The sequence below is a fragment of the Candoia aspera genome, chromosome 5 (assembly GCF_035149785.1).
Source record: "Candoia aspera isolate rCanAsp1 chromosome 5, rCanAsp1.hap2, whole genome shotgun sequence".
NCBI classification, from domain to species: domain Eukaryota; kingdom Metazoa; phylum Chordata; class Lepidosauria; order Squamata; family Boidae; genus Candoia; species Candoia aspera.
This window is the reverse complement of record NC_086157.1, coordinates 97,455,480-97,467,681: the sequence shown is the minus strand read 5'-3', so window position 1 is coordinate 97,467,681 and position 12,202 is coordinate 97,455,480. Positions and strand designations below refer to the sequence as shown.

Here is a 12,202-nt window from a genome sequence, read left to right as displayed (position 1 = left end):
GGTACAGTAAATCTGGTGCGGAGTCCAAAAGAATTGAGTGAATTAATGACCGCTACATTCTGCAAGTATCAGATTACCCTGAAGATACTGAGACAAGGAAACTATGGTTGACTCCCATTCCAGAAAAAATAATTAATACATTTGTCTCCTTTTTGGGGCAGAATTCAGAAGTTCTTGGCTTTGCAGAGAAGAAATTAAAGCAAAACAAACATGAATGCATCCCATTTTAACTATAAGTTAATCAGTTAACCCCAACAATTTGGGTTTTCATAGCAATTGAACCAGAAAAAGAACCACATGGAAGGGGTTCAAACAACATACTAAGCTAAAATTTGGATGGCTTATTACTGGGGTTTAAGGTGTCATACAAACACAGCCATTGATGGTCTTCATATTTAAAGCTGAATATTAGGAATAGTATCTTTATTGCATATAGCCACTGACCAGCATGTTATACAATTCTGGGAAAAACGGTTGTAAGGCTCAAATACATGTTTGAAATTTTAAATGAGATTTAACTGTGATACTGTGACTATGTTCACATGACATACCAAATCACAAGTCCACTAACCATAGTTTAGCTTTTGGTGTTATGCAAAACCAGCCAGCATGATGTGTTCATGATTTGCTGCAAATGCAGAAAATAACATTAATTTGACATGGCTAAGTAAAAAAAAAAGTGTTTTGTTTTCACCATGAATAGGCAGATATCAAGCCTGTGGGTCTTAATTTGTTTGCTTGAGCCACTAATTAGAGGCAGGTGCAGAATAGCAGTAAAGGAGCTGTGAAATCCATTATCTTCCACTTTCCATAAACTGTACATTGTTCACTGTGCTAATTCATCCAGAGTTTATGCAGTATATTAATCTCATAATTTTCCTTAATGAATTAAGCTACTTGGTTAGGTACACATATATATTGAATCATAAATTAACCACATTGGCTGGGTCTATACAACAGACTGAGACAAACTAGCCAATTGCATATTAGCTTAGTGTGTTTTGCAAATCCACCCCAACTCAAGGTTTGTTTATGGACTAAGTCTTCACTTCTTCACTTCAAAAGAAAAATAATAATGCCCAGTATAAGATGGGGAATACCTGGCTTGGCAAAACAAGAACTGTTTGCAACTGTTCTGTTGCAAATGGAATATGAGCCTGCAATAAAATGTAGCCAAAAATGCATTAACAGAAGTTTTATTTCCAAATCATGGAAAGTAGTTTCATTTCATTCAATCAGACTCTGATTTAAATATTCTGTCCAGTTCTGGGCTCAATACTTTAAGAAAGGTTCAGAGAAACTGGAACAGATTAATTAACAGATTCATAGAATGCATCATGGATGATCCAAGGAATAGAAATTAAGTCCCGTGAAGATAAACTTGAAGGAGTTGGACCTATTTAGCCTTGGAAAATATGACTTAGGAGTGCAGGAGCATCTTCCAGAGAGAGTGGTCAGAAAATCAAGATAGAACCTGCAATTGTGCAATCACAGACCGGTTGCACATGCAATGCACATGAAAAAAAAAGGATGGAGCTTCAGTCATGCTGTGTTGGCCACCATCTTGATTTCATTGATTCCCTTACCCTGACAGACATCCCTGAAGGGTGGGTATGATATTTGAAAAGATGTCACAGACCCATTCTCTTTTGTTCCAGACTGTAAACATGGAATAAAGGATTTAAGATACAGAAAGGTGGATTCACATTCAATGTTACAAAAGCTTGTTAGTGATAAGATTAGTTTAAAAGTGGAGCAATCACCCATAGAGATACTGTAGTGAGCTCCCCTTTATTGGATTGGTTGAAGCAGTGGCTAAACAGTCATCAGACTAGGATGCTTTAATTTTGATTTCTGCACTGTACAATGTGATTGACTTTTTGGCTGAAATGGCTCGTTTTATCTTGATTTTATTAAGCCACAGTTGGCTGGGTTTGTATAACACATTAAATCATAAATCATGATTTGTAAACCATACTGCCTGGATTCACAGAATATAGTAAAGCAAACCACATTGTGACTTAGCATGTGTGAATCCAGTCATTGTGGTGTACTCAAATCATGGTTAAACAAACATGACTTAGCATGATGTGTAACCCTCATATTGGGGCTTATTTTTGCAAGCTACAGACTTATGGAGGACTGTGCTTGATTGATGTTAAGCAGACAGAGGCCTGTTAGAGATAGAACTGGACATTATGAAGCTTAATAAGCGGTCCCCAGTCAAGTTTGCTTTATTCTTTTGTTGCTTCTTTTTCATTCACAGACACCATCAGGTTTTTTTTTTAACCAAATTAGTTTGAGTTTTTGGACAATGACTGGAGGTTTTTCTGACTTTTTGTGTTCTAGAAAAGTCTTGGAAGTCTCAACAGCTGGAGCTCCTTTAAGGGTGAAACAAACATGGCATAATTATATGCTACAAGTTAAAACCAAGTTCACATATTTGACTTTTCTCCAAACTTCACTGGGATTAATACCAGAGGAACTGAGAGTCATACACCATGAGAACAGAGGTAACTAAATATTCCTTTTGATGTTCTTCTGAAACTTCATTATGCGTAAGAAATTCACACAAGGTAGGTGAATGACAAGCTCCAGGTGCTACATACTCACACCCTGTGAGATTCCTGGGATTGGTCTCAACTTTGAGGGTGTGCCCACAGCAATCTATTTTCACTTTTTTTCCCCTTGCTTTTTGTGTTGGCCCAGAATCAGTGTTCTTTGTCCTATGTTTTCTTCTCTTGGAAACACAGAGCTCCATTTTGATATTATTTCATTATGGTAATAATTTATTCATGCATAGCACAGCGCACTTCTCTATATAAGGGACTAGATGAGGGATTAGAGGATGATAATATCAGTGGCTGTTACACACGATGCTCAGGGAAGATGCATGGGTGCATCTTTAAAAGATGGTGAAGTGTTCTATTATACTTTATGTTACGTACTGTTACGTAATACAAAGCCTTTTAAGATTTTATTCTAGTTAATGCTAGAGAAGAGATCCAGGTTATAATGTACTATTATGATGGAATAAGGAACATCTGGTAAACACATTGACAATAGTACATAAGTGGAATTTTTCCCCCAACTCCCCAGTCTAGTCTACAGCCCTAGAAATTCCTGGTGATATCCAAGTATTAACTAGGTCTGATCAGCCACACTTGGCTAGGTACTGCAGGCTAAAGATAGAATTGCAGAGTTTCTCCTCTTCCTCTCTATACTGTCAGAACAGGGACAGGAAGCTGTGTCCCTTCATACAGCACTGAACTGTAATTCTGAGCAATCCTACCTAACAATGCCCTACAGATTTTGCACATTGTTGGTCACTATTACAAGAAGTACAGCCTTTCCCCATAGGTTCCCTTCAAATGCTAAAGGAGAATTCTGAGAGTTGTAGTTCCTACACATCAGAGAACATGTTGGGAACACTCGTCTGAGACAATCCACTTACTAATCCTTTGTGATATCTCAAAGGGCATTCCTCTTCATCCAGACCTTGCCAATTAAGTGAAAGAAGACTGGAAACTATAGATTTGGATTACTGATGTAGTGCCACAAAGCAGAATAAACTAGGTTAAATTTCATACAGGATAACCTGAGTTAAAATCACACTAAACCATAGCCTATTGTTTATAAATCATAGTGCTGGGTATATATACTACATACATTTGGCTTGGGAATAGGATACTGTGTGAACCCAACCATTATGTAAAATAGTGTGATATGTGAGTCCAGCCAAGCTGATGAGCCCAGGACAGAAATAAGTTTAATATACTGTCTAATGCTACCCACTGACCAGAATCAAATAGTTGTCACTTTTGTATATCTTTATTGGCCATTACTGGTCAATTACTTTAGTCAAGAAAGCCAACAGAATGCTGTGTGCAGTAGCTTTGCAAGTACTAGACATGACTCAGAGGAAAGGACTTGATGAACTGTGCTTCCTAGAAATTTCAGAACATATAGTGCCTGCAAGTCAGCTGAGAGAATAGGCACAGTGTGCATATACTACAAACCCAAGGGCCATCTTGGAAGTACATAAAGATAGATCCTATTAGAAAATGTCACACCTTGCTTCTGTGAGTCTTGTAGGATATAAACATGCCAGCTGAAGCTGCCACAAATTGCACAGTATGGAGCACAGTAGCCAAACTGAGTGTCCCAGTAGAGGATTAAGGATTTAAATAATGTTGGTTGGTTTTGTGGCTGTAGCTTGAGTTCTTCAAGCATTTATATATGTGCCTGATCACAATCTGATAAGCAAAGGTTAAGACATGGATTCCAAACTAGCAGACTGATGTTCCTGTTTATGTATTGGGGGGGGGGGTCTTTCCTGAGCTTTCTCTTCTCACTCAATTCATGAGGATGGGCAAATAACAAATGCTGGCACCCACTGCAGACTCACTAAAGGCAGAACTAGCTAACGTTGCAATCATAAACACATTTGCTAAAGAGTCAGTTCCCATGAACACTTTGGAATTAACTTCTGAATAAATAGATTTAGGATTGCAGCCTGACAGGGTCGTCCTAAGCATATTAATTCAGCAATAAGTTGCACTGAATCCAGTGGGACTTACCCTTTATCCAATGTGCTTAGGATGCACAATAAATCTGGGAATCCTCTGTAATCAGAGAATTAGAAGGTTGCAGTGAGGCCATCAAGTCCAGCCTTCACTTTACTGCATAAATTGAATTCTGCAGAACACATCCAAACAATTGCTTGAGGTCATTGGTTCCACTGTTGCTCTGCTCTTATTTTAGGATATTATTCCTAACATCCAACTGGAATCTGCATTTTTATTACTGAAGACCATTCTGGGTCCTGCACTCTGCAACAATAATGAACAAGTTGTGGCCTTCATTTGTATGAACTCTTCAGATGCTTAAGGAGTGTTACTATGTACCTCCTGAGTCATCTTTGCTCAAGGTTAAACATACACAGTTCTTTCAATCTCTCCTTACAGGACTTAATTTCCACTCCACTGATAATCTTTTGCCTGTCTTTATCTTAATCCTCTGTAGTGTCCAGAACTGGATTAGGTACCTCAGGTGATGTATGCCCAATATAGTTCCCCTTGATTTGGAAATTATATTTCTAGTGATGTAGCCCAAAATTGCATTTGTCTTTTTACACTCACATCACATTGCTGACATGTTCAGTTTGTGATCAGTTAAAATGCCAAGATCCTTCTTACAAATACAAATTAGCTAGCAATTCCCCCTTTGAGATGTGCATTGTTTTTCATTTCCTAATTGAACAGGTTTGCAATGCCTGGGCATGCTTATTTAAAGCTCTGTTTAAAGCTGTGTTAAAGACAGTGGAAACTGGCTTCAAGAAAACCATGTGTCTTGTTGCCCTATAAGAGTCTGTTTGTATGGTCATGTTTTGCTATTTTATCTTCCAACACTGGAAAGGACAAGCCATGTATCTGCAACTTCTTCCGTAGGGTTCATTAGAGGTAAAAGCCATATCTGAAATATTTTCTAAGGAAAGATAAAGCCATTGTATTCCTCAGTTAGAAAAGATAGATTTGCCAACCATCACTGGTAAAAGAGCTGTGGTGTTGTTACCCTTCTCACAATTAGAATCTGAAATTGCTCAACCACACTGATCAGAAGTAAGTAAAGGAAATACAGTTCACCCTACACCAGTGTTTCTCAACCTTGGGAAATTTAAGATGTGTGGACTTCAACTCCCAGAATTCCCCAGCCAGCATGGACACACACATAAATGATAGAAATGAAATCTACAATATTTTCCCCTATGACATTTCATGGGCTGGGTTCACACATTGTGCCAAGCCATTATTTAGCCATGGCTTACTGAATGCTGGCTGGGGAATTCTGGGAGTTGAAGTCTACACATCTTATAGTTGCCAAGGTTGAGAAACACTGCCCTACACAAACTTAATGGATGGCACATCTTGTGGGCCAAGGGCTGAATTTGGCCTTTCAGTGGGTTGCCAGAGGGCTGCGCTCCCAAAGTGGCTAGGAATAGAACAGAGAAGTGGGCAGGATAAGAACAAAAACTATTTTTGTAACAGACTGTCACAACCGCATGGCATCACCATAGCACATAAACCAACAAAACTCTTCAAAACATATTAAGTAACCCAAAAGACCCAATAGCCCAAGAAGAAAAAACAGGAGTTATTTACAACATACAATGCAAAGACTGTAACAGCCACTATGTAGGACAGACAGGCAGAAGACTAGCAGAGAGCATGCACGAACACGAACTAGCAGTCAGAAGACACGAGGAGAACTCCTTAATCTCACAACACATGGACAGGCTCAACCATAGTTTCATCTGGGAAACTATGAGCATCCTAAACCAAGCCAAATCCAAAAACGCTAGAGAATTCCTGGAAGCCTGGCACTCAGACCAAGCAGCCATCAACAGACACATAGAGGTAAACAACATTTACATACCATTCAAAAGAGACAATAGAAAAGCCAAAAGACCAGTACACTCCCTTGCCAGCAATCGACACCCAGATATGCAAAAATCAACACTAGGATTAACACCAGGTGAACCATCAAACAGCACAATACACCCTAATCAAGGAACGATTAACTCAGTCAACCAACCAAGCAGCAAACAACAGCCCAATCAAAGAACTGCCAAGGAGAGAACAACACCCCCACCAACCACAAGCAGGGCAAACCACAGTATATAAACTGAGAGCAAGGCCCACTCCCTCTTTGCACTGAAGATGTTGCCTAGTCTGGCAATGAAACGTCTGCAAGAAAACAACAAGGCTCAGAGAGCACCGAGGACTCCACAGTTCAACCCTGAGCTACAAATATTCGCTTCGATTGCTATTTTTTTTATTTAAGAGATATTTATGTTTTATTAACATTAATTAAACATAGTTAATTTGAGTATTCCCTGTACATTTAATAATTTTCCCCTTCTCTCACATTTATGTTGCAGAGTGAAACACCACATTTCAGGGTCTGGCTGTCTTGTCCCATTCTCCTTCCCCTTTAGTTTCAATGCCCCCTCTTTCCCCAACAATCAGGGAAGGAATTGGTTTACACAGTGTGCTAAGACAGGGCTATTGAATCTGGGCTGCAAAACTCCCGACAGCCACTAGACAGCAGCAAAAGAGTTGGAGCTTTCTGTATTTCTTTGTTGCCATCTGCATTTTTGGAGCCCGGGTCTGATAGCCACATCTTAGCACACTTTGCAAATGAACCCATTAACTGTCTGCTGGGTTGTTATTAGCTTATCATGTTTGGGAACCCAGGCACTATGGAACAGGTAGATGAATGAATGGCCATAATGCCTGGGTTCCCAAACATGATAAGCCAAGATCTGGCAGGATTGAGACATGTTGCTGGTCCCGTCAGTCAAGGACCCTCGTTTGGCAGAACCCCGGAGAACAGCCTTTTCTCCCGTGGCTCCCACCCTCTGGAACATCATTCCCCCCATGGTGAGATTGGCTCCAATGGCCTTAAAACTTGGTTCTGCCATTGGACCTGGGGGTGCCATGGAAGTGTGGAGCCCGTTAAATGGCTGTATTGTATGTAAGTTTAGAATGCCCCCTCCCCTGACTTTTTGTTGTTATAGTTTTTAACTATTTTAACTGTATTTTAATGGTCCCGTTTGTTTTAATTATGTTAATTGTTTATGTTAATTGACTTAGCACAATATGGGTGCTCAGCAATATCTGGGTGACCCCTCCGCTCCACTGTTAGTAACACCTGCTCCTCCCCCACTATTTATATTTATATTTTATTTTTTTGTTAGCTTTATGTTTTATAATGTTAAAGCTTTTACTAATCATATTATTAATAATTGTGTTGTCAATATTATTTTTTAGCTTTGTTGTACAGCGCCCAGAGTCACTTGTTTGTGAGATGGGCAGCCATATAAATTCAATGACTAAATAAATAAAACAAATAAAAATGTGTACTCAGCCAATTGTGGCTTATTTAAGAAACTATGGTTTTAAAAACATGGCTTATTCTATGCTCACTGAAACCAGTCAGTCCCCATTTCCTCTTGTTCCTTTGGATAGGAGATTGCTAACAAATTGGTATATATGTTACGAGCCTTTAAATTCCTGAATCCTACCTCTTACATATGGATGTTGCAATCTTAGCTACTGTATATATCCAGCAGCCATCACCTAACCACCAATTCCTGGTAAACCCATTAAGTTCAGGTCCACTTAGTTACATCACTGTTTGCTGGAACTAATTTGCATCCCTAATTCAATAGGGAAAAAAATCATTTTTAAAAGAAATCATTTAAATAATAATGTTAAGAAGAACATTATCCTTTCTCAGTCAAGGGGTTTTTCCAGGTGAAGATTTTATGTGCAATTGCTCTGCTTCCTTTACTGATTATTATACAGGTGGAAGGAGCGTCTAGAAGAAACAAATCCTGCTTCTGACTTCCCTGGGTTTTCTTACTGCTTCTGATCATGTATTTGTGTCTGTGTTCACGCATGTGTATTTTGGATGGTGGTGTTAGGAGAACTCCAACTGGAAGTCCCCAAAGAGTCTTTAGATCTTCTATATTCCTCCCTTAGCTTCATAAAGAGATTAAGTCCAACACAAAGCTGCTAAATATGTACACTGGACTATGGTAAGAGAGCCAACATGAGTCAAAATACTAGAGATGAACCAGAAGGCACCCTTATATGCTGACATCATTTGGGGAAAGGGATTGTTTGCTAAAAAGAACTAAACAAAGTTTCTGGGTTACACTGGTACATCTTGCTTGATATCTATGCATAGTATTGCAGCAGTTAAGGTGTTGGACTAGGGAGGTCAAAATCCACCATCAACCACAGAAGCTTACTGGGTGATTTCGAGCCAGCTGTTCATTGTCCCAGAGTTGTTCTCATAGAAAAAAAATGGGAGGGAGGAGTGCTACAGTATGTATGCTGCCCTCCCCTAATGGAAAAAAGCGAGAGATAAATCTAATAAATAAGGGATTCAATTCTGTCTCAAATGCTCAGAAAGCCAATGTCAGTCAATGCAGACTAGAATTTTCCAGATCTTTTGGACTTTCAGTTCTTACCATTCTCAGCCACCATGGCCATTAGGGTGATAGAAGTTATAGCCTAACAACTCTGGAGGGTACTGGGCTGCTGAACAGCTAGATCAGGGATAGGCAACCTTACAGTTTTTGGGGACCATGGTTAAGATTAAAGAGTTTGGTCTTCCTATTTTGAGGGGAGGGAAGGATGTTTGGATTTTTCTTTAAAATGATGTTAAGTCTATTTAACAGCTTACTCTACATTTGTCATAGGTTTCCTGCCTCAAAAAGGCAAGAAACTGCACCAAGTTTTGCTAATCCCTTTGCCAAAATCCTTCATTCTGTTGGAAGAAGTTTCAAGGCCTAAAAGTAGGATAGGGGCCTGCATGTGGCTCCTGGGGCCACAGATTGGTCACCGCTGAGCTAGATGGGTCAATAATGAAATTCAATCCAAAACCATTTCTATGCTCCTAAGAATGTGTCAGAGAAACATTCAGAAGGGGGATCTATTAAAATATGGCTATCTTTACTGGCCTGGGAAGCAGAGGCCACTGCTATCCTTTGGGTGGTTTCTTCCACGTGATAGGAAAAATAAAATTGTGTACCGTCAGACTAAAAGGCATTTTTAATACTGTAGATGAAAGTAGCCAGACTCCTCAAGAAGATCAGCTCTGAGGTTATGCCCCTTTCTTTGCACATGGCCTTCATTGTTGCTTGACCAAATTCCTTGTTCAGTTTGAACATTAGAACATAGCTACTGCCCAGCTGTTATAATGCCTCACTGAGGAGTTGTTACAGAAGACCTCAAATGTGTTGGGTTTGTGAACATGTACACTTCGGTGCCTTATGCTCTGAATCACATTACCAAGAGACTTGGGCTTAAGACTGCAGTTTAGGCTCCATTTTGTTTTGGAGAAAGGTGGCACAGCAGGAGAAGTTGGAGAGACAATCAGGAACAAGAGAGACTTGATTGCTTTGTTTGCTTGCATGAATAATTGGATTAAGAAGAGGTGCCTGATTACATTTCAGGAAGTGAAATCGTGCATTGCCTATCAAATTAAGAGCCACCACCCTGCCAATAAACCCACAAAAGCAATCCTTTGCATTGGCCAATTTAGAGACGTCTTCAGAAAAATAACCCAATTGTGAAGCATTACCACATCTGTCCAGGTCACCAAAGTTCATGGCAATTTGACAGCCACAGTTATTTTCTGACAACCCTCTTTTATTTCTAGACTCTAGTTCTTTCTTGTATGCAATCAAGTAACTCATCCGGGTTTTTGTTCACTAATTGGGACACACCCATTGTTTTCTGGGTCTTGAACTATCCTGAATATAACCCAAAGTCATTAAGTCTTGAGATTTGGTCTGGAAAACTATAACTACCTCAGATCCAAGCCCAATTGTTTTATTTTTCTTCTTTGCCAACATTTGCACCTGTTGGCTATCATAACTCACTATCTCTGCACTTCGATTTAGTTTAAGAAAATGACTTAACTTTCATTTGGATTTTCTACGAGTACTACCTATGCAATGTATACAAGGAACCGATGACCAGCTTCCAATGCTAGGCCCCTTAATAACTCAAATGCAATGCACTGCCTGTGTGTGAGATCCACAAACCACTGAGTCACCATGGTCTAGGAAAAGGAAGAGCTGAGCTGGTGTTAGGACTGAAAATCAGAAGTAGCTATACATGCATAAAAGCCAGTTGTGGAGTGTGCAGGAGAAAAAATGCTTTTAACCCTGTTTTAGTAATGTGTGCATGTATATTTGTTTGAATGGTTTATGACATATCAGCCTTCCTCCAAGGTACTTGGTGAGGCTGCCCTTGCAAACAACCAAGCTCAGAGAGCACCAAGACAAGAACTGTACACTTCAACCCTGAGCTATAGATGTTTTCTTCCATTGGCAAACTAATGTTGCTATTCCAATCATCTACCTGCCCATCCAGCCCTTCTTTTAAAAAGGGCTGTTTATCCTCTCAGAGTTTGTGGAAGGCAAGAAATGGAGGTGCAAAGCAAGAAACAAACACTGTACTACTCATTGTGTTAGCCAAGTTAGAAATTAACTCCAAAAAGCCTAGGTATAAAATCAGTTAAAATCAAATTTAATACAATACAAATTTACCTGATCTGTTTCACATTTTGTCTGTATATTTATTTATTTATCATTGCTTCCAGACCAGGAATTTTAGAAACTCAGTGCCAAATAAGCACTTACCAACTGCTGTAACAATTTCAAGCTGGCAAAACAGGTAAATGTATGTAGATTTTAAATATCCAATCATTCAAACCAAGGTGCTCCCACTGCTGGGCTTCCAAGAAGGGGGAAATGGTTGCTAACTAGGTGTTAAGAAGCATACCTTCCACATGTGTCTTACTTGAAGATTCTGGGATGTATAGTCTAACACAGTGTTTTTCAACCTTGACAACTTTAAGATGTGTGGACTTCAACTCCCAGAATTTCCCAGCCAGAATGGAATTCTGGGAGTTGTTAAGGTTGCGAAACACTGATCTAACATATCCACTGTGTGTCTGGTGGAGCAACCTGTACTAAGATGATATGTCTGCATTTTGGAAGACTTCTTTCTGGTTTCAGTCTCTGATCTTTCTCCTTATTAACCATTCATCCCTTACTGAATCAGAAACCAACTAGGGTCTTTGCAAGGTCACCATCTGTAGCTGCATCATCTCCCTGTTGATTTCCCCACAGAGCCTAAGCATTCATGACTATTTGATGTTCTCACCAGAGCATTAAGATGTGACAAAAGGCCATAAGGAAAGCAATGCATCATCCATGTTATGCCTTGGTACTGTACAGTCTTTAAACATAGAAAAGATGGAACTAAAGAATAAATAATTTCTGCCCACAGCATGTGGCAGCTCCAGGTAAATCTAGTTCCAGCTGAAATATTGGGTGAATGTAAGTTACTTGTCTTAACACAGCAGTTGAATATAGGACAACCAAGGGAATGTCCCAAAAGCCAAGCTCATGCCTGCCAGAGTGTAAAAAAGTCATGATGGGTTCCTAACAACACAATAGCATTTCCTGAGTGCACTGCGGCAGCCCTACAGCTGTAGATGCCATAGACCTTTTTGACCCTCCCCGACACCCCTGATGACAGAACAAATGGGTGCTATATAGTCTACACTACTAGAATACTTCACCCAGGGTGCTATTCATATTTTATTTAACCATGTT

General features: G+C 39.6%; 1 protein-coding gene across 1 annotated transcript in view; it reads right to left on the bottom strand.

Annotated features, from left to right (window-relative positions):
- Positions 1–309: 309 nt before the first annotated feature.
- Positions 310–12,202, bottom strand: part of CENPJ (centromere protein J) — a 226,330-nt gene continuing 214,437 nt past the window's right edge. The window contains exon 18 of the mRNA XM_063305802.1: positions 310–320. The gene's annotated coding sequence lies outside the window, so the exon portion shown is untranslated. The remainder of the gene's footprint in view (positions 321–12,202) is intronic.